At 46.9% G+C, this 20072-nt stretch overlaps 1 protein-coding gene and 1 pseudogene across 1 annotated transcript in view; both read left to right on the top strand.

The window, feature by feature from the left end:
* Positions 1-6778, top strand: part of LOC142258930 (uncharacterized) — a 70991-nt pseudogene extending 64213 nt beyond the window's left edge.
* Positions 1-20072, top strand: part of LOC142258917 (uncharacterized) — a 199684-nt gene that overhangs the window by 81892 nt on the left and 97720 nt on the right. The gene's annotated exons all lie outside the window — the stretch shown is intronic.

Here is a 20072-nt window from a genome sequence, read left to right as displayed (position 1 = left end):
GTCATCCTGGGGACAGCTAAGGCTGGCGTATTTTTGAATGTGCTTGATGCAAATCTACTTGTTTAGTGTACAACAGGGGCACAAGTGCTGCCACTGAAGGGGTGTCTGTGTGGCCCAATTTTTGGAATAATATTAGACTCTGCTTGGAGTCCGCTTGCTGTGTTTTACATGATTTTAGAAGGGCATGCCATGCCTATATCTGTGCCTCGTCCTCTTTTTCCTCGTCCAGCTGTTTTGTTTTCGCAGGAGTATATGTCCTTGTCAGTTTCCCATGTGTTTGTGTTTTCTTGGGAGTTGTTTGTCACCTTTTGGACACCTTTGAGGGTGTTTTCCAGGTGTTTTTAGGTGTTTGTTATTGCCTCCCATTGTTTCCTAAGAGGTTCGAGAGGTTCGTCGAATGGTTCGTTGAACGGTTCGTCGAACGGGGCACCGCTCGGCAAACCGAACCAAACTCGAACTCTAGGGAGGATGGCTCATCTCTACTCAGCAGTTACCACATAACCTCTGTGTATGGGGGAGAAGGCACCATCAGCTTTTTCTACCCTGTTTCCATGAAACCCTGAAAATAAGCCCTAGTAGGATTTTGGGGGCTTTTTTGAGTATACTTAAAATATAGGCCCTTGTTCTGTCCTCCCTACAGGGGCGCTGAGGTGTGTGAAGCTTGACAGGCAGGTAAACCTTTATCTACCATAGGTTAATAAGGAGACTGTTTCTTGAAGTCTGTTTTTATTAAGCATTGCTAAATGTGTTTGAAACTAGAACCTGAACTTGACATAAACTTAATTTGAAGTCATTAATTGGGCAGATCGCGTCTCCACCCACATGCAGCACATTTCATGTAGAAATTTGTTTCCTACTCAAGTGATATCTTACCTCCATTATTATCTACAGTATTTTACATATCGGCCAATATCCTTCCCATTTAGGTCCTTATAATATCGGATCCTCTCAGTGGAGATCTTCTATATAAGAGTATTCTCCTGATTGCCCCGTGAAGGATGGATATGGACATGGACAAGATGGCGGAGAGGATATTACACCTCACCCTAGAGATCCTCTTCCGGCTTACTGGAGAGGTGAGAGATTCTGATGACGTCACATTACATCATTCTTATCTATGGGAATAACAGATGGACAGAACTGGAGAGGTGAGGACTCTGGAAATGTCTGGAGTGAGATTTATTACTGTGTCTCTCCATAACCAGGATTACACAGTAGTGAAGAAGACCTCTAGTGAGCGCTGTCAGGCCCCTGTGTCTGAGGGATGGGGAAGACCCCTGAGCCCAATCACGGGGCCTCCACCTCACCCCCCGATACATGAGGACATCAATGACCAGAAGATCCTAGAACTCACCTACAAGATGATTGAGCTGCTGACTGGAGAGGTGACACTGCTGGGAATGCTGGGACATTATACAGTAACGCTATGAAGGGATCGGGGGTGACGGTATCATTGTATGTGTCAGGTTCCTATAAGGTGTCAGGACGTCACCGTCTATTTCTCCATGGAGGAGTGGGAGTATTTAGAAGGACACAAAGATCTGTACAAGGACGTCATGATGGAGGATCCCCAGCCCCTCACATCACCAGGTAATAGACAGGACTAAATACACACGGCCTATAATTATCTGTATGTAAGGAATGAATTCAGTCCCTGTATGTGTCTCCTCCAGTTCTATCCAGTAAGAGGACAACACCAGAGAGATGTCCCCGTCCTCTTCTCCCACAGGACTGTAACCAAGAAGATCCCGATGTTCCTCAGGATGTGTTTCCTCCAGCTCTATCCAGTAAGAGATAACTACTCATGTACTTTCTGCACTAATTTTGTATTTACAGTGCCTACAAGTAGTATTCAATCCCCTGCAGATTTAGCAGGTTTGATAAGATGCAAATAAGTTAGAGCCTGCAAACCTCAAACAAGAGCAGGATTTATTAACAGATGCATAAATCTTACAAACCAACAAGTTATGTTGCTCAGTTAAATTTTAATAAATTTTCAACCTAAAAGTGTAGGTCAATTATTATTCAACCCCTAGGTTTAATATTTTGTGGAATAACCCTTGTTTGCAATTACAGCTAATAATCGTCTTTTATAAGACCTGATCAGCCGGCACAGGTCTCTGGAGTTATCTTGGCCCACGCCTCCATGCAGATCTTTTCCAAGTTATCTAGGTTCTTTGGGTGTCTTATGTGGACTTTAATCTTGAGCTCCTTCCACAAGTTTTCAATTGGGTTAAGGTCAGGAGACTGACTAGGCCACAGCAACACCTTGATTTTTTCCCTCTTGAACCAGGCCTTGGTTTTCTTGGCTGTGTGCTTTGGGTCGTTGTCTTGTTGGAAGATGAAATGACGACCCATCTTAAGATCCTTGATGGAGGAGCGGAGGTTCTTGGCCAAAATCTCCAGGTAGGCCGTGCTATCCATCTTCCCATGGATGCGGACCAGATGGCCAGGCCCCTTGGCTGAGAAACAGCCCCACAGCATGATGCCACCACCATGCTTGACTGTAGGGATGGTATTCTTGGGGTCGTATGCAGTGCCATCCAGTCTCCAAACGTCACGTGTGTGGTTGGCACCAAAGATCTCGATCTTGGTCTCATCAGACCAGAGAACCTTGAACCAGTCTGTCTCAGAGTCCTCCAAGTGATCATGAGCAAACTGTAGATGAGCCTTGACATGACGCTTTGAAAGTAAAGGTACCTTATGGGCTCGTCTGGAACGGAGACCATTGCGGTGGAGTACGTTACTTATGGTATTGACTGAAACCAATGTCCCCACTGCCATGAGATCTTCCCGGAGCTCCTTCCTTGTTGTCCTTGGGTTAGCCTTGACTCTTCGGACAAGCCTGGCCTTGGCATGGGTGGAAACTTTCAAAGGCTGTCCAGGCCGTGGAAGGCTAACAGTAGTTCCATAAGCCTTCCACTTCCGGATGATGCTCCCAACAGTGGAGACAGGTAGGCCCAACTCCTTGGAAAGGGTTTTGTACCCCTTGCCAGCCTTGTGACCCTCCACGATCTTGTCTCTGATGGCCTTGGAATGCTCCTTAGTCTTTCCCATGTTGACCAAGTATGAGTGCTGTTCACAAGTTTGGGGAGGGTCTTAATTAGTCAGAAAAGGCTGGAAAAAGAGATAATTAATCCAAACATGTGAAGCTCATTGTTCTTTGTGCCTGAAATACTTCTTAATACTTTAGGGGAACCAAACAGAATTCCTGTGGTTTGAGGGGTTGAATAATAAATGACCCTCTGAATAAACTTTTCACAATTTAAAAAAAAAAATAAAAAAAGAAATAACATTCATTTTTGCTGCAGTGCAATTCACACTTCCAGGCTGATCTACAGTCCAAATGTCACAATGCCAAGTTAATTCCGAATGTGTAAACCTGCTAAATCTGCAGGGGGTTGAATACTACTTGTAGGCACTGTACATTTTTAGACTTTCTGCTCTGTGTTTTTCAACTGTATTTTGTTTGCTTCTGCTTACTCTGCTGTTTGTTTCTAGTCCCTTCTCTATGTTGTTATGAAGGCAAATCAAAGACCTGCAGAGGGTTCGTGAATACCCTTTTTCCCTGAAAATAAGACCTACCCCAAAAATAAGCCCTAGCGTGAATTTGCAGGATTTGTGGAGAATACTTGAAAAATAAGCCCTAGTCCAAAAATAAGCCCTAGTTACAGTCAGGGCCAACAATTTTTCAGGAACTCCACTGTCTTAGGAACCCCATCAGTGTTATTCTGAGACCTCTGATTCCTTCAAACTCATGTGACATGATGTAGCGAAAAGTCTCCTAATTGCAGGAGTCTAAAGAACTGAAAAGAAGACTGGCTGGCATGCAGGACTGGTGTTTAATGGAAAGGGAGAGCAAACTGGGCAATTTCACAGGGCTCCCATTTTCCTAGGGGCCCCAGTGTTTATATGCCGATTATAGGACTGCTTAAAAACCTTTTTGACATCACGTCATGTGAACAAAGGTCTTAATTGCAGGAGTCTAAAGGTGAAGAGGAGACAGGCTGGTGTGTGTGTGTTCACGCCAATATTAATCAGCTTTGCCAAAATGAGCAAAGCTCAGCCAGAACAAGGGTGTGATGCCACCGTTTCTCTAATTCATACCAAACTGTGACATTCCCTATGCCAAAAATCTCACTCCAGTCCCTAACTTAATTTTTCAGTGTACATCGTCACAATTGTTGTCCCGGACAACCCCGTTATATATCTGGCATCTGTCTGTAACTATTTTATTTTCGGAAAAAAAATCTCTTTGAAAATGTCTATGTTGTGGATCAATGTTGCAAGGAGATTTCTGCAGGTTTTGCCAACTGTCATGGCGGCGTCAGGATCTATGGAAATTATAGATTCTTGTACGTTGCATGTTAACTTCTCTGCTGTCTGTGAGCAGCGCAGGGAGACGCAGGCGTCGAACCACAGACTTGGGCAGGCTAACAAGAGTTATTCTCTGCAGGGCTGCTTGTTAATGTCTTTGATCACATGCTTTAGAGGAGAACGTATCATTTGCTCTCCTCCTGTATATGCTGGCTGGACTATTTCATTAATGCCAGCCATAGCTTACCTATACTAGTCTGGTGAGGTGTTGTTGTGCGTTATTAGTGTGAGCTGTTGTGGTGTTAACCTTGTTGTCTTTTTGTTGCTTTTCTCCTTAGTCTTTCACTGTTTATTTCTGTGAGTTTCATCAATGTGTTTCATCTCTCTTAATCTGTATTTCCCGTCTGTCTTATTCTGTGTTTCCATTATATTCCTGCCCCTTCCTTCCCCGGGGGATTACAGATTAGATCTCATCAGCAGAATAGTAAGGCACGAGCCTCCAGCATCTCCATCTTCAGGGATAATCCACTGGTTAGGAATAGCTTTGGGTCCCCTAGCGTGAGAGACCGTATTGGAGCCCCCTTTCCCTCATTATCCTGCAGTCACATTGTGACAATCACATTATTTACTGTAGCACATTCCAGAGAACTGGTACTAGGAATGGGAGAATTGAATTAACAAAGAAGTAACAGAAGACAAAATTGGCCAACAGATTAAGAATACATTTTTTCCTAATTTAATTTCTGATGTTATGGTTTAAAAAAATAAATGAACTTTCAAGATAATACATTAAGAAATAATAACATTGTGTTTATTTTTAGCAGATGACTGTATTGGGAGTTCAGATGGATCTCTGATATCTTCAGAATTTATAACAGATAAGGACTGTATCACACATGATACATATGAAGAGAATGATGTCCCCAATATACCTCCAGTCCTTCTTCGGAAAGCTCTATCATCCGATCTTTTCAAACAAGACCAAAATTCCAATCATCAAAAAACTCTCACTGGGAAGAAGCCATATTCATGTTCAGAGTGTGGAAAATGTTTTAGTCAGAAATCATATCTTGTTACACATCAAAAAATTCACACAGGGGAGAAGCCATTTTCATGTTCAGAGTGTGGAAAATGTTTTATTCAAAAATCAAACCTTGTTTCGCATCAGAAAATTCACAAAAGGGACAAGCCATTTTCATGTTCAGAATGTGGGAAATGTTTTAGTCAGAAATCATATCTTGTTACACATCAAAAAATTCACACAGGGGAGAAGCCATTTTCATGTTCAGAATGTGGGAAATGTTTTATTCGGAAATCAGAACTTGTTAGGCATCAAAGATTTCACACCCGGGACAAGCCATTTTCATGTTCAGAATGTGGAAAATGTTTTATTCAGAAATCACGCCTTGTTTTGCATCAGAAAATTCACACAGGGGAGAAGCCATTTTCATGTTCAGAATGTGGGAAATATTTTATTCGGAAATCAGAACTTGTTGGGCATCAAAGATTTCACACCGGGGAGAAGCTATTTTCATGTTCAGAATGTGGAAAATGTTTTATTCAGAAATCATCCCTTGTTACACATCAAAAAATTCACACAGGGGAGAAGCCATTTTCATGTTCAGAGTGTGGGAAATGTTTTATTCAGAAATCATCCCTTGTTACACATCAGAAAATTCACAAAAGGGAGAAGCCATTTTCATGTTCAGAGTGTGGGAAATGTTTTATTCATAAATCACAGCTTGTCATGCATCAGAAAATTCACACAGGAGAGAAGCCATTTGCATGTTCATGGAAAACGTTTTATTCAGAAATCACACTTTGTTTTGCATCAGAAAATTCACACCGGGGAGAAGCCATTTTCATGTTCAGAGTGTGGGAAATGTTTTATTCATAAATCACACCTTGTTTTGCATCAGAAAATTCACACAGGGGAGAAGCCATTTTCATGTTCAGAGTGTGGGAAATGTTTTATTCATAAATCACACCTTGTTATGCATCAGAAAATTCACACAGGGGAGAAGCCATATTCATGTTCAGAGTGTGGAAAATGTTTTATTCAGAAATCAGACCTTGTTTCGCATCAGAAAATTCACAAAGGGGAGAAGCCATTTTCATGTTCAGCGTGTGGGAAATGTTTTATTCAGAAATCACACCTTGTTTCGCATCAGAAAATTCACACAGGGGAGAAGCAATTTTCATGTTCATAGTGTGGGAAATGTTTTATTCGGAAATCACAGCTTGTTTTGTGTTGTAGGGCTAGCGCCGATATTAATTATTATTGCCAATAAGCAGGCTTGTTAATAATGTAATATGAGCTAACACCTGATATTAATTATAATTATCAGATTTGACTAACAATAATTAATATATGACTTAACATAAAAACGCACTTAATGTTATCTATTTTTTTGCTATATAATATTATATATACCCTCGGCGACTAACTGAGATGAAACCGTGTACTAATAAACAATATTTATTAAACACACTCAAAAGTCTACAGTATATATATATATATTGCTACTCAGTACTGCCACAAAAAGCACAATATCCAATAACACAAAACCCACAATATTCTATAAATTTCCACCCACGTCACACATACAGAAATGTCCACCCGAATTCCTATCACTAACTATCCCTATGGAGATAAAGGGGTTAATACCGCAATGCAATCTGGAGGGAAGCAAAGCAAATGTTAATGATACTTAGTCTTCAGGACTGGCATCAGCTGCTCCTGATGATGGGACAACTGCAGAATAGGTAGCAAGAGAGAGATATAGAGAGAGGGAAAGAAAGAGTGAGAGATATATGTATCTAGGAAGAAAGATAGATTAGAGCAGCAGGGGTAGGAGAGATAGAGGAGTGTAATGCAGACAGAGTGGGTCGAGCAGAGACTCCGAGAGAGAGCAGTCTTAAGGTACCGTCACACATAACGAGATCACTAGCGAAATCGCAGCTGAGTCACGGTTTCTGTGACGCAGTAGCGATCCCATTAGCGATCTTGTTATGTCAGCTCAGCTGATCGCGCTACTCACCGCTGCTCCGGTCAGCTCCACGCAGCAAATGAGGTGAGTAGCGCGATCAGCTGAGCTGTCACTGAGGTTACCCGCGGCCACCGCTGCATCCACCGCTGGATCCAGGTAACCTCAGTGACAGCTCAGCTGATCGCGCTATTGCCTTCATTAGCTGCGTGGAGGTGACAGGAGCGGCTGTGTCTTCTGCTGCTCCTGTCACCTGCATGCAGCAGAGCTGGACGCGACGCTGGAGGACCGTGGATTACGCCGGACATGGAGGGCTTTGTTGTGGGTAATAAATTGGTAATGAGGGAATGTGTTTGTGTTTTTTATTTCTAATAAAGGATTTTTCGGGTGTGTGTTTATTTACTGTAATTTACAGATTAATCATGGAGGGTGTCTCATAGACGCCTGACATGATTAATCTAGGACTTATTGGCAGCTATGGGCTGCCAATAACTCCTTATTACCCCGATTTGCCAACGCACCAGGGCAAATCGGGAAGAGCCAGGTACAGTCCCAGAACTGTCGCATCTAATGTATGCGGCAATTCTGGGGGTCTGCTGACTGATATTGTTAGGCTGGGGGGCTCCCCATAACGTGGGGCTCCCCATCCTGAGAATACCAGCCTGCAGCCGTATGGCTTTATCTGGCTGGTATTAAAATAGGGGGGACCGCACGCCGGATTTTTTAATTATTTATTTATTTATTTTACTGCACAGTATAGACACGCCCACCGGCTGCTGTGATTGGGTGCAGTGACACAGCTGTCACTCAGCGTGTGGGCGTGTCTCACTGCAACCAATCACATTTGCCGGTGGGCAGGGAAAGCAGGGAATACGAGATTGTTTAATGAGCGGCCGGCTTTTTCAAAAAAGGAAAAGCCGCCGGAGCAGTGTGAACGCCGTGCAGTGCCGGTGATCGGGGATCGGTGAGTATGAGAGAGGGGGGGAAATCACCAGCAAATGAGGTGAGTAACGCGATCAGCTGAGCTGTCACTGAGGTTACCCGGTGGTCGCCACTGGATCCAGCGGTGGATGCAGCGGTGGCCGCGATTAACCTCAGTGACAGCTCAGCTGATCGCGCTACTCACCTCATTGTGGAGCTGACCGGAGCGGCGGTGAGTAGCGCAATCAGCTGAGCTATCACTGAGGTTACCCGCGGCCACCGCTGGATCCACCGCTGGATCCAGGTAACCTCAGTGACAGCTCAGCCGATCACACGGCTGTCTTCATTAGCTGCGTGGAGGTGACAGGAGCTGCTCCTGTCACCTGCATGCAGCAGAGCTGGATGCGATGCTGGAGGACCGTGGATTACGCCGGACATGGAGGGCTTTGTTGTGGGTAATAAATTGGTAATGAGGGAATGTGTTAGTGATTTTTATTTTTAATAAAGGATTTCTTTGTCGCTCCTAATTGGGAGACCCAGACAATTGGGTGTATAGCTACTGCCTCCGGAGGCCACACAAAGTACTACACTTAAAAGTGTAAGGCCCCTCCCCTTCTGGCTATACACCCCCCCGTGGGATCACGGGCTCCCCAGTTTTATGCTTTGTGCGAAGGAGGCCAGACATCCACGCATAGCTCCACTGTTTAGTCAGCAGCAGCTGCTGACTATGTCGGATGGAAGAAAAGAGGGCCCATACGAGGGCCCCCAGCATGCTCCCTTCTCACCCCACTTTCTGTCGGCGGTGTTTGTTAAGGTTGAGGTACCCATTGCGGGTACGGAGGCTGGAGCCCACATGCTGATTCCTTCCCCATCCCCAATAGGGCTCTGGGTGAAGTGGGACTTTACCGGTCTCCGGGCACTGAGGCCGTGCTCCATCCACAGCCCCTGGAGGATCTGCTGGATACGGAGCGGAGTTTCCTCAGGGACAGGACCCTGCTCCATCAAGGTATTCCGTGTCCCCGTGCTTATCGCACGCACACTGCAGCATTACTGGGTGTGTTAGTGCGCCGGGGTAAACAGCGCGACTGCGCTTGTGCCGTTACTCACTACAGCTCTGCTGAGTGAGGTGACTTAGTACGATCGGCCGATCCGGCCGCGGGGGTCAGTTTTTACTGCGTCGCGGCTGGGATTTGTGGTGCGCCGGGGACTTCCGCGCTGGCCGTGCATATATGACGGCCGCGCTAGATTACTACAGTCCCCGGCTTTTGCGGCCTAGTTCGTATCGTTCCCGCCCCCAGACCTGCCAGTCAGGAGGAGGGCGGGACGCTGTACAGACCAGCAGCGCTAAGAGCTGGAGTCTGTTTTACATACTCCAGCCCTCACACTAGGCACAGTGGGACGCAGTTTCCTGCACTTTGGTTTGTGACGCCCACGGTCCGCCCCTCTTCACAGGACGCCGGCAGCCATTCCTGCCTGCACGCTGAGCTGCAGAGGGGAGACGGGGAGACTCAGACAAGGGATTCTACGACCTCACACCCGCTTTTCAGCGGGCGGTAAGCAGCCCTCAAGGGCTCTCCCACACTTGTGCCATAGTGTACTTTGTATTTTGTGCTGGCAATACTTTGCACTGTACAGTCGCTGGTGATTTTCTGCTATATACCCTCCTTAGATTTCTCAAGGAGACAACAGCATGTCGTCCGCAAAAAGCAAAAGTGCCAAGGCACGGACTTTATATGCTGCTTGTACCGCATGTGGGGCTACTCTACCGGCAGGTTCCACTGACCCCCATTGTGTGCAGTGCTCGGCCCCTGTGGCAATTGCTCAGCCGGGGCCGCTGCTAGAGGTGACCCAGGGAGAACCACCTGTGAATGCTGTCCAGGTGACAGGGACGGAGTTTGCAGCTTTTGCTGACAGATTGTCTATGACTATGTCTAAAATTCTTGAAACATTGCAGTCTAGACCAGTAACTCAGACCATCGGCACTGTTGATTCATTGCCACCTTGTCCCCCTCAGCTGGACCACTTCCTAGCTCCGGGGGTGTCACATGCACCCCAGGGTGACGGCTCTGACTCGGACGACAGTCCCAGACAACCTAAGCGGGCTCGCTATGAGCGACCCTCAACTTCATCACACTGGTCAGGGTCCCATCGGGACGACTCTCTGTGTGATGAGGCGGATGTAACTGATCAGGAGTCTGATGCTGGGGCCGCTCTCAATCTAGATACCCCGGATGGTGACGCCATAGTGAATGATCTTATAGCGTCCATCAATAAGATGTTAGATATTTCTCCACCAGCTCCTCTTGCAGAGAAGGCAGCTTCACAGCAGGAGAAATTCCATTTCAGGTATCCCAAGCGTAAATTAAGCACTTTTCTGGACCACTCTGACTTTAGAGACGCAATCCAGAAACACCACGCTTATCCAGATAAGCGTTTTTCCAAACGGCTTAAAGATACACGCTATCCTTTTCCCCCTGACGTGGTCAAGGGCTGGACACAGTGTCCCAAGGTGGACCCTCCAATCTCCAGGCTTGCAGCCAGATCTCTAGTTGCAGTGGAAGATGGGGCGGCACTTAAAGATGCCACTGACAGACAGATGGAGCTCTGGTTAAAATCCATCTATGAAGCGATTGGGGCGTCGTTGGCGCCAGCATTCGCAGCCGTATGGGCACTCCAAGCTATTTCAGCTGGGCTTACACAGGTCGACACGGTCACACGTACATCTGCTCCGCAGGTGGCACCCTTGACCTCTCAAATGTCTGCATTCGCGTCTTACGCGATTAATGCTGTCCTAGACTCTACGAGCCGTACGGCGGTGGCGTCAGCCAACTCTGTGGTTTTACGCAGAGCCCTGTGGTTGAGAGAATGGAAGGCAGATTCTTCTTCCAAGAAGTGCTTAACCAGTTTGCCTTTTTCTCGTGACCGATTGTTTGGTGAGCGTTTGGATGAAATCATTAAACACTCCAAGGGTAAGGATTCATCCTTACCTCAGCCCAGACAAAACAAACCCCAACAGAGGAGGGGACAGTCTGGTTTTCGGTCCTTTCGAGGCTCAGGCAGGTCCCAATTCTACTCGTCCAAAAGGACTCAAAAGGATCAGAGGGGCTCAGATTCTTGGCGGACTCAATCACGCCCAAAAAAGCCAGCCGGAAGAACCGTTACCAAGACGGCTTCCTCATGACTCTCAGCCTCCTCTCTCCGCATCCTCGGTCGGTGGCAGGCTCTCCCGCTTTGGCGACATTTGGCTGTCACAGGTCAAAGACCGTTGGGTGAGAGACATTCTGTCTCACGGGTACAGGATAGAGTTCAGCTCTCGTCCTCCAACTCGCTTCTTCAGAACTTCCCCACCGCCCGACCGAGCCGATGCTCTGCTACAAACGGTGTCCACTCTAAAGGCGGAAGGAGTGGTGACTTCTGTTCCTCTTCAGGAACAAGGTCACGGTTTTTACTCCAATTTGTTTGTGGTGCCAAAGAAAGACGGGTCGTTCCGTCCCGTCCTGGATCTAAAGCTGCTCAACAAACACGTAAAAACCAGGAGGTTCCGGATGGAATCTCTCCGCTCCGTTATCGCCTCAATGTCTCAAGGAGATTTCCTAGCATCAATAGACATCAAGGATGCTTATCTCCACGTGCCAATTGCGCCAGAGCATCAGCGTTTTCTACGCTTCGTTATAGGAAGCGAACACCTGCAGTTCGTAGCTCTACCTTTCGGGCTGGCGACAGCCCCTCGGGTCTTCACCAAGGTCATGGCAGCAGTAGTAGCAGTCCTGCACTCGCAAGGTCACTCCGTGATCCCGTATTTGGACGATCTACTTATCAAGGCACCCTCTCAAGAGGCATGCCAACACAGCCTGAACGTGGCACTGAAGACTCTCCAGAGTTTCGGGTGGATTATCAACTTTTCAAAGTCAAATCTAACCCCGACCCAATCACTAACATATCTTGGCATGGAGTTTCATACTCTCTCAGCGATAGTGAAACTTCCACTGGACAAACAGTGCTCGCTACAGATAGGGGTGCAATCTCTCCTTCAGGGCCAGTCGCACCCCTTGAGGCGCCTCATGCACTTCCTAGGGAAGATGGTAGCAGCAATGGAAGCAGTTCCTTTTGCGCAGTTTCATCTGCGTCCACTACAATGGGACATTCTCCGCCAATGGGACGGGAAGTCGACGTCCCTCGACAGGGAGGTCTCCCTCTCTCAGGCAGCCAAGGAATCTCTCCGGTGGTGGCTTCTTCCCACCTCATTGTCAAAAGGAAAGTCGTTCCTACCCCCATCCTGGGCGGTGGTCACGACAGATGCGAGTCTATCAGGGTGGGGAGCAGTGTTTCTCCACCACAGGGCTCAAGGTACGTGGACTTGGAAAGAGTCCACCCTTCAGATCAATGTTCTGGAGATCAGAGCAGTCTATCTTGCCCTACAAGCATTCCAACAGTGGCTGGAAGGCAAGCAGATCCGAATTCAGTCGGACAACTCCACAGCGGTGGCATACATCAACCACCAAGGGGGAACACGCAGTCGGCAAGCCTTCCAGGAAGTCCGGCGGATTCTGACGTGGGTGGAAGACACGGCATCCACCATATCCGCCGTTCACATCCCAGGCGTAGAAAACTGGGAAGCAGACTTTCTCAGTCGCCAGGGCATGGACGCAGGGGAATGGTCTCTTCACCCGGACGTGTTTCAGGAGATCTGTCGCTGCTGGGGGATGCCGGACGTCGACCTGATGGCGTCACGGCACAACAACAAGGTCCCGGTTTTCATGGCACGGTCTCACGATCACCGAGCTCTGGCGGCAGACGCCTTAGTTCAAGATTGGTCGCAGTTCCGGCTACCGTATGTGTTCCCACCTCTGGCATTGTTGCCCAGAGTGCTCCGCAAAATCAGGTCCGACTGCCGCCGCGCCATTCTCGTCGCTCCAGACTGGCCAAGGAGGTCGTGGTACCCGGATCTGTGGCACCTCACGGTAGGCCATCCATGGGCACTACCAGACCGTCCAGACTTGCTGTCTCAAGGGCCGTTTTTCCATCTGAATTCTGCGGCCCTGAACCTGACTGTGTGGCCATTGAGTCCTGGATCCTAGCGGCCTCAGGTTTATCTCATGAAGTGGTTGCCACCATGAGACAGGCTAGGAAGCCATCCTCCGCCAAGATCTACCACAGGACGTGGAGGATATTCCTATCTTGGTGCTCTGCTCAGGGAGTTTCTCCCTGGCCTTTTGCATTGCCTACTTTTCTTTCCTTCCTGCAGTCTGGGTTGGAAAAAGGTTTGTCGCTTGGCTCCCTTAAGGGTCAAGTCTCCGCGCTATCCGTATTTTTTCAGAATCGCCTGGCGCGACTTCCTCAGGTACGCACGTTCCTGCAAGGGGTTTGTCATATCGTCCCCCCTTACAAGCGGCCATTGGAGCCCTGGGACCTGAACAAGGTTCTAATTGCTCTCCAAAAGCCGCCTTTCGAGCCTATGAAGGAGGTTTCCCTTTCTCGTCTTTCACAGAAAGTGGCCTTTCTAGTGGCGGTCACGTCTCTTCGGAGAGTGTCCGAGGTAGCGGCGTTATCATGCAGATCTCCATTCCTGGTGTTTCACCAGGACAAGGTAGTTCTGCGTCCAATTCCAGAATTTCTTCCCAAGGTGGTATCTTCCTTTCATCTCAATCAAGATATCACTTTACCGTCTTTGTGTCCGCATCCAGTTCACCAATTTGAAAAAGGTTTGCATTTATTGGATCTGGTGAGAGCACTCAGGATCTACATTTCCCGCACGGCGCCTCTGCGCCGCTCGGATGCACTCTTTGTCCTTGTCGCTGGTCAGCGTAAAGGGTCGCAAGCTTCCAAATCCACCCTTGCGCGTTGGATCAAGGAACCAATTCTTCACACCTACCGTTCTGCTGGGCTTCCGATTCCATCAGGACTGAAAGCCCATTCTACCAGAGCCGTGGGTGCGTCCTGGGCATTACGGCACCAGGCTACGGCTCAGCAGGTGTGCCAGGCGGCTACCTGGTCGAGTCTGCACACTTTTACCAAGCATTATCAGGTGCATACCTACGCTTCGGCGGATGCCGGCCTAGGTAGACAAGTCCTTCAGGCGGCGGTGGCTCACCTGTAGGAAAGGGCTGTTTGACGGCCCTATCACGAGGTATTCTTTTACCCACCCAGGGACTGCTTTTGGACGTCCCAATTGTCTGGGTCTCCCAATTAGGAGCGACAAAGAAGAAGGGAATTTTGTTTACTTACCGTAAATTCCTTTTCTTCTAGCTCCAATTGGGAGACCCAGCACCCGCCCTGTTTTCTTAGGAAATTTGTTTTTTTCGGGTGCACATGTTGTTCATGTTGAACAGTTCAGTTCTCCGAGGTTGTTTCTCGGGTTGAATTTGTATTTAAAACAGTTATTGGCTTTCCTCCTTCTTGCTTTTGCACTAAAACTGAGGAGCCCGTGATCCCACGGGGGTGTGTATAGCCAGAAGGGGAGGGGCCTTACACTTTTAAGTGTAGTACTTTGTGTGGCCTCCGGAGGCAGTAGCTATACACCCAATTGTCTGGGTCTCCCAATTGGAGCTAGAAGAAAAGGAATTTACGGTAAGTAAACAAAATTCCCTTCTTTTCGGGTGTGTGTGTTTTTTAACTGTAATTTACAGATTAATCATGGAAGGTATCTCGGGGAGACGCCTGACATGATTAATCTAGGACTTATTGGCAGCTATGGGCTGCCATTAACTCCTCTTTACCCCGATTTGCCAACGCACCAGGGCAAATCGGGAAGAGCCGGGTACAGTCCCAGATCTGTCGCATCTAATGTATGCGGCAATTCTGGGCGTCTGCTGGCTGATATTGTTAGGCTGGGGGGCTCCCCATAACATGGGGCTCCCCATCCTGAGAATACCAGCCTGCAGCCGTATGGCTTTATCTGGCTGGTATTAAAATAGGGGGGGACCGCACGCCGGATTTTTTAATTATTTATTTACTTACACGGCACACAGACAGAGCCGCGCGGCATTAAATGAAGTCGGGTGAAGTTCACCTGCTTTTTTGACACGTCCCCAACGACCAGCTAGTCGCTCTGCAGGTCCGGATCGCTGTTAGGTCGTTGGCCAGGTCTGCCTGTTTGACAGCTCACCAGAGACTTTGTAGCGATCCCGGCTAGGTTGAGATCGCAGGTTGGATTGCTAGAAAGTTTCAGTGTGTAAACCCAGCTTAAGGTCTGACTGTTTGACATCTCACCAGCGACCTCAATGTGACTTAAGGGGGCTTTTCACGCTGCGACATCGCTAATGCGGAGTCGTTGGGGTCACGGAATTTGTGATGCACATCCGGCCGCATTAGCGATGTTGCTGCATGTGACACCGATGAGAGATTTTGCATCTTTGCAAAAACGTGCAAAATCGCTCATCAGTGACATGGGGGTCCATTCTCGATTATCGTTACTGCAGCAGTAACGATGTAGTTCGTCGCTCCTGCGGCAGCACACATCACTATGTGTGACGCCGCAGGAACGAGGAAACTCTCCTTACCTGCCTCCCGGCCGCTATGAGGAAGGAAGGAGGTGGGCGGGATGTTCCGGCCACTCATCTCTGCCCCTCCGCTTCTATTGGGCGGCCGCTCAGTGACGTCGCTGTGACGCCGCACGGACCGCCCCCTTAGAAAGGAGGCGGTTCGCCGGTCAGAGCGACGTCGCCGGGCAGGTAAGTATGTGTGACGCGTCTGCGCGATGTTGTGCGGCACGGGCAGCGATTTGCCCATGTCGCACAACAGATGGGGGCGGGTACCCACGCTAGCGATATCGGGACCGATATCGCAGCGTGTAAAATAGCCTTTACCAGCGATCCTTATCAGGTCGCATTGTTTTCTGGATCGCTGGTAAGTCGTTAAATGTGACAGGGGCTTAAGACAGGTAATGTTTGGGGTAAGTATTGTGTGAAGGAATGAAGTGTCTGAGCCTGAGATAATCTAATTTATCTGCATGCAATGGATTGTAAAGGGACATTCTACACTTCACAGAGATATTTTGTGGGAACTCAGATGCTCAGATGAAATCTGTCCCAGCATCTTTATATACACACACACACACACACACACACACACACACACACACACACACACACACAGTATATATATATATACAGTTAGGTCCAGAAATATTTGGACAGTGACACAAGTTTTGTTATTTTAGCTGTTTACAAAAACATGTTCAGAAATACAATTATATATATAATATGGGCTGAAAGTGCACACTCCCAGCTGCAATATGAGAGTTTTCACATCCAAATCGGAGAAAGGGTTTAGGAATCATAGCTCTGTAATGCATAGCCTCCTCTTTTTCAAGGGACCAAAAGTAATTGGACAAGGGACTCTAAGGGCTGCAATTAACTCTGAAGGCGTCTCCCTCGTTAACCTGTAATCAATAAAGTAGTTAAAAGGTCTGGGGTTGATTACAGAAGTGTGGTTTTGCATTTGGAAGCTGTTGCTGTGACCAGACAGCATGCGGTCTAAGGAACTCTCAATTGAGGTGAAGCAGAACATCCTGAGGCTGAAAAAAAAGAAAAAATCCATCAGAGAGATAGCAGACATGCTTGGAGTAGCAAAATCAACAGTCGGGTACATTCTGAGAAAAAAGGAATTGACTGGTGAGCTTGGGAACTCAAAAAGGCCTGGGCGTCAACGGATGACAACAGTGGTGGATGATCGCCGCATACTTTCTTTGGTGAAGAAGAACCCGTTCACATCAACTGTAGTCCAGAACACTCTCAGTGAAGTAGGTGTATCTGTCTCTAAGTCAACAGTAAAGAGAAGACTCCATGAAAGTAAATACAAAGGGTTCACATCTAGATGCAAACCATTCATCAATTCCAAAAATAGACAGGCCAGAGTTAAATTTGCTGAAAAACACCTCATGAAGCCAGCTCAGTTCTGGAAAAGTATTCTATGGACAGATGACACAAAGATCAACCTGTACCAGAATGATGGGAAGAAAAAAGTTTGGAGAAGAAAGGGAACGGCACATGATCCAAGGCACACCACATCCTCTGTAAAACATGGTGGAGGCAACGTTATGGCATGGGCATGCATGGCTTTCAATGGCACTGGGTCACTTGTGTTTATTGATGACATAACAGCAGACAAGAGTAGCCGGATGAATTCTGAAGTGTACCGGGATATACTTTCAGCCCAGATTCAGCCAAATGCCGCAAAGTTGATCGGACGGCGCTTCATAGTACAGATGGACAATGACCACAAACATACAGCCAAAGCTACCCAGGAGTTCATGAGTGCAAAAAAGTGGAACATTCTGCAATGGCCAAGTCAATCACCAGATCTTAACCCAATTGAGCATGCATTTCACTTGCTCAAATCCAGACTTAAGACGGAAAGACCCACAAACAAGCAAGACCTGAAGGCTGCGGCTGTAAAGGCCTGGCAAAGCATTAAGAAGGAGGAAACCCAGCGTTTGGTGATGTCCATGGGTTCCAGACTTAAGGCAGTGATTACCTCCAAAGGATTCGCAACAAAATATTGAAAATAAAAATATTTTGTTTGGGTTTGGTTTATTTGTCCAATTACTTTTGACCTCCTAAAATGTGGAGTGTTTGTAAAGAAATGTGACAATTCCTACAATTTCTATCAGATATTTTTGTTCAAACCTTCAAATTAAACGTTACAATCTGCACTTGAATTCTGTTGTAGAGGTTTCATTTCAAATCCAATGTGGTGGCATGCAGAGCCCAACTCGCGAAAATTGTGTCACTGTCCAAATATTTCTGGACCTAACTGTATATATGTATATATACATACACACATATACATACATACACACATACTGATATTATTGGGTGACACTTCCCTCTACAATCCCCCTGTTGTTGGTATTGGTGACCCGACAAAGTATCATATGAGGGAGGTGTAGGAATATATTTGTCCACTCAACTTTATCATTGATAACCGTTCAGGATGGAATGAAGTAAAATATTGCACTTAGGTATATAGACATCACCCATCGCATCTCTTTCCTGCCGTTCACCAGAATCTACAGTCTCTATCCATAGAATACACAATCTTTGTATTTCTGGATCTTCTTGCTCTTTCTTGGCTCAGGGATTAAACTTTTGTTGTCTGTTTACTGCTGTCTTGACTTAAGATATCCACTTATTCCAAAATAGTCTTCTTCCAATTTTGACTGGTCAGACTTTGGAGTGGCTTCGCTTTAACAGTCTATAGGAGGGCTCACATCTTTTATACACCCCTTAACCCGCCAGCATCTCTGTACTTTTACTGCAGCTTGCTTCTACAGGACTTTGGGTACATCTGGTATGATGGGGCTTTCCGGGTGTCATAATCTGTAGTCTCTTTGAGCACCTCCTTCTTGGGGTACGATCACTCGTGGAATGGCATCTTTCAGCATAGGCACAACTTTCTTCAGACACTTCTCCTGAAATCTTGATTGAAGTCTGGATCAACGTTCAGGTTCTCCCATAGATAAATAAGTAGATTTTTACTAGGCAGGTCAGAATTTCTCGGATCGGCCATGATGTCACAATACCTAAGTTGACTGTGGGCTAGAACACAGTCTTCCTAACCAACTTTCAATCCATCCCTTACGAACATTACTAATTTAAAAGTTGGAGTATCAAACACCTTAGATTTTGCAGAAGAATCTGTCCCTAAAAACCTGACTCTTTGCCCCATTCACACAAAACAAGTCTACATCCCTCCCTCACCCAATACGCTTAAATCAATGTATGAAAAGAAAATAAAAATCATCAATATACAGTATGTTGTATCACATATCAGCAAGGTTCCAGGACTTTTGGTGTTAGGTCCTGAACCTTCTTCGGCGATTGAATTCATGACGTATTGCCTGGTTCTCCTGTATCTGGTTGGCAAGTCTTTTTACCCTCCGATTAATAACGCACAGTCCAAGGTACATCACGATAACCACAATCAGAAGAACTATCACCGGATGGATTATCAAATTAAAAAATTAAGTGGCTGTCGGGCTGTAGCCAAATAAACTTTCCCACCAGGACACCTTTGAGTCCTTATCTAGGGCATTTGTGATCTTTGTGATTTTGGTCTTGTCATGCTCAAGCTGTATGGAGGCTTGATTCTCAGTCTCTTGAAGGTTTCGTAGTATTTCGTCTTCTTCACTGAAATCTAGCAAGAGACGCTTGAGCTCACGACCAAAACCAAGAGAAATCTTCGGTAGCCTTACGGGACTGTCAGGGAGGATGTCAAGTCTCTTCTCTGGTGTTATTGGGGTTCTTCCCTGCTCTGCAACATCAAGACCTAGAACGGGACTAAGGGTACAATATGCTCCTGGGAGGAGTTTTCCTCTTTCGGTGCAATTAGTTCCATATAAAGAATGTGATATTATTCCCTTGGTATCAACACCAATAACCTTGACCCATGTATTTTAGGCGAGAGGAGGGTATTGGGTTAGCCTTCATCGCACAGGAGCCCTCGGAATCCCAACCCGATCTTGGTTCCCTTGGCAGAGGATAGCATCCTCTTTTCTCCAACATCCCTCTATATCAAACAGATAAGGATGGTCTCCTTCATAGATTAGGAAGTCTGAGGGGAGCTGTGGATGAAGTCCCGTCCAGTTGTTCACCATAATTCCCAGGTTAATTGCACTGTACCCCTGTCTGATATAACCCGATATAGGTGCCAGGGAAGACGCAGTACAGGTGAGATTCTGGCACCCATGCCACTGAACCGCCCACCAGTTAGTGTGGTTGGCTGCAAAAGGAGAGATCAGGGAGCTTACCCTCTGTCGGAGATTAAATGGGTAGTGGCCCTTGTGTAAAGAGGACACAATATGCTTCAGATTATCTGAGAGTTCACTCTGGACTTGCGTACATGCTA

The sequence above is a fragment of the Anomaloglossus baeobatrachus genome (assembly GCF_048569485.1).
Source record: "Anomaloglossus baeobatrachus isolate aAnoBae1 chromosome 5 unlocalized genomic scaffold, aAnoBae1.hap1 SUPER_5_unloc_18, whole genome shotgun sequence".
Lineage (NCBI taxonomy): Eukaryota > Metazoa > Chordata > Amphibia > Anura > Aromobatidae > Anomaloglossus > Anomaloglossus baeobatrachus.
The sequence above is the reverse complement of the archived record's forward strand: the minus strand, read 5'-3'. Positions and strand labels throughout refer to the sequence as shown.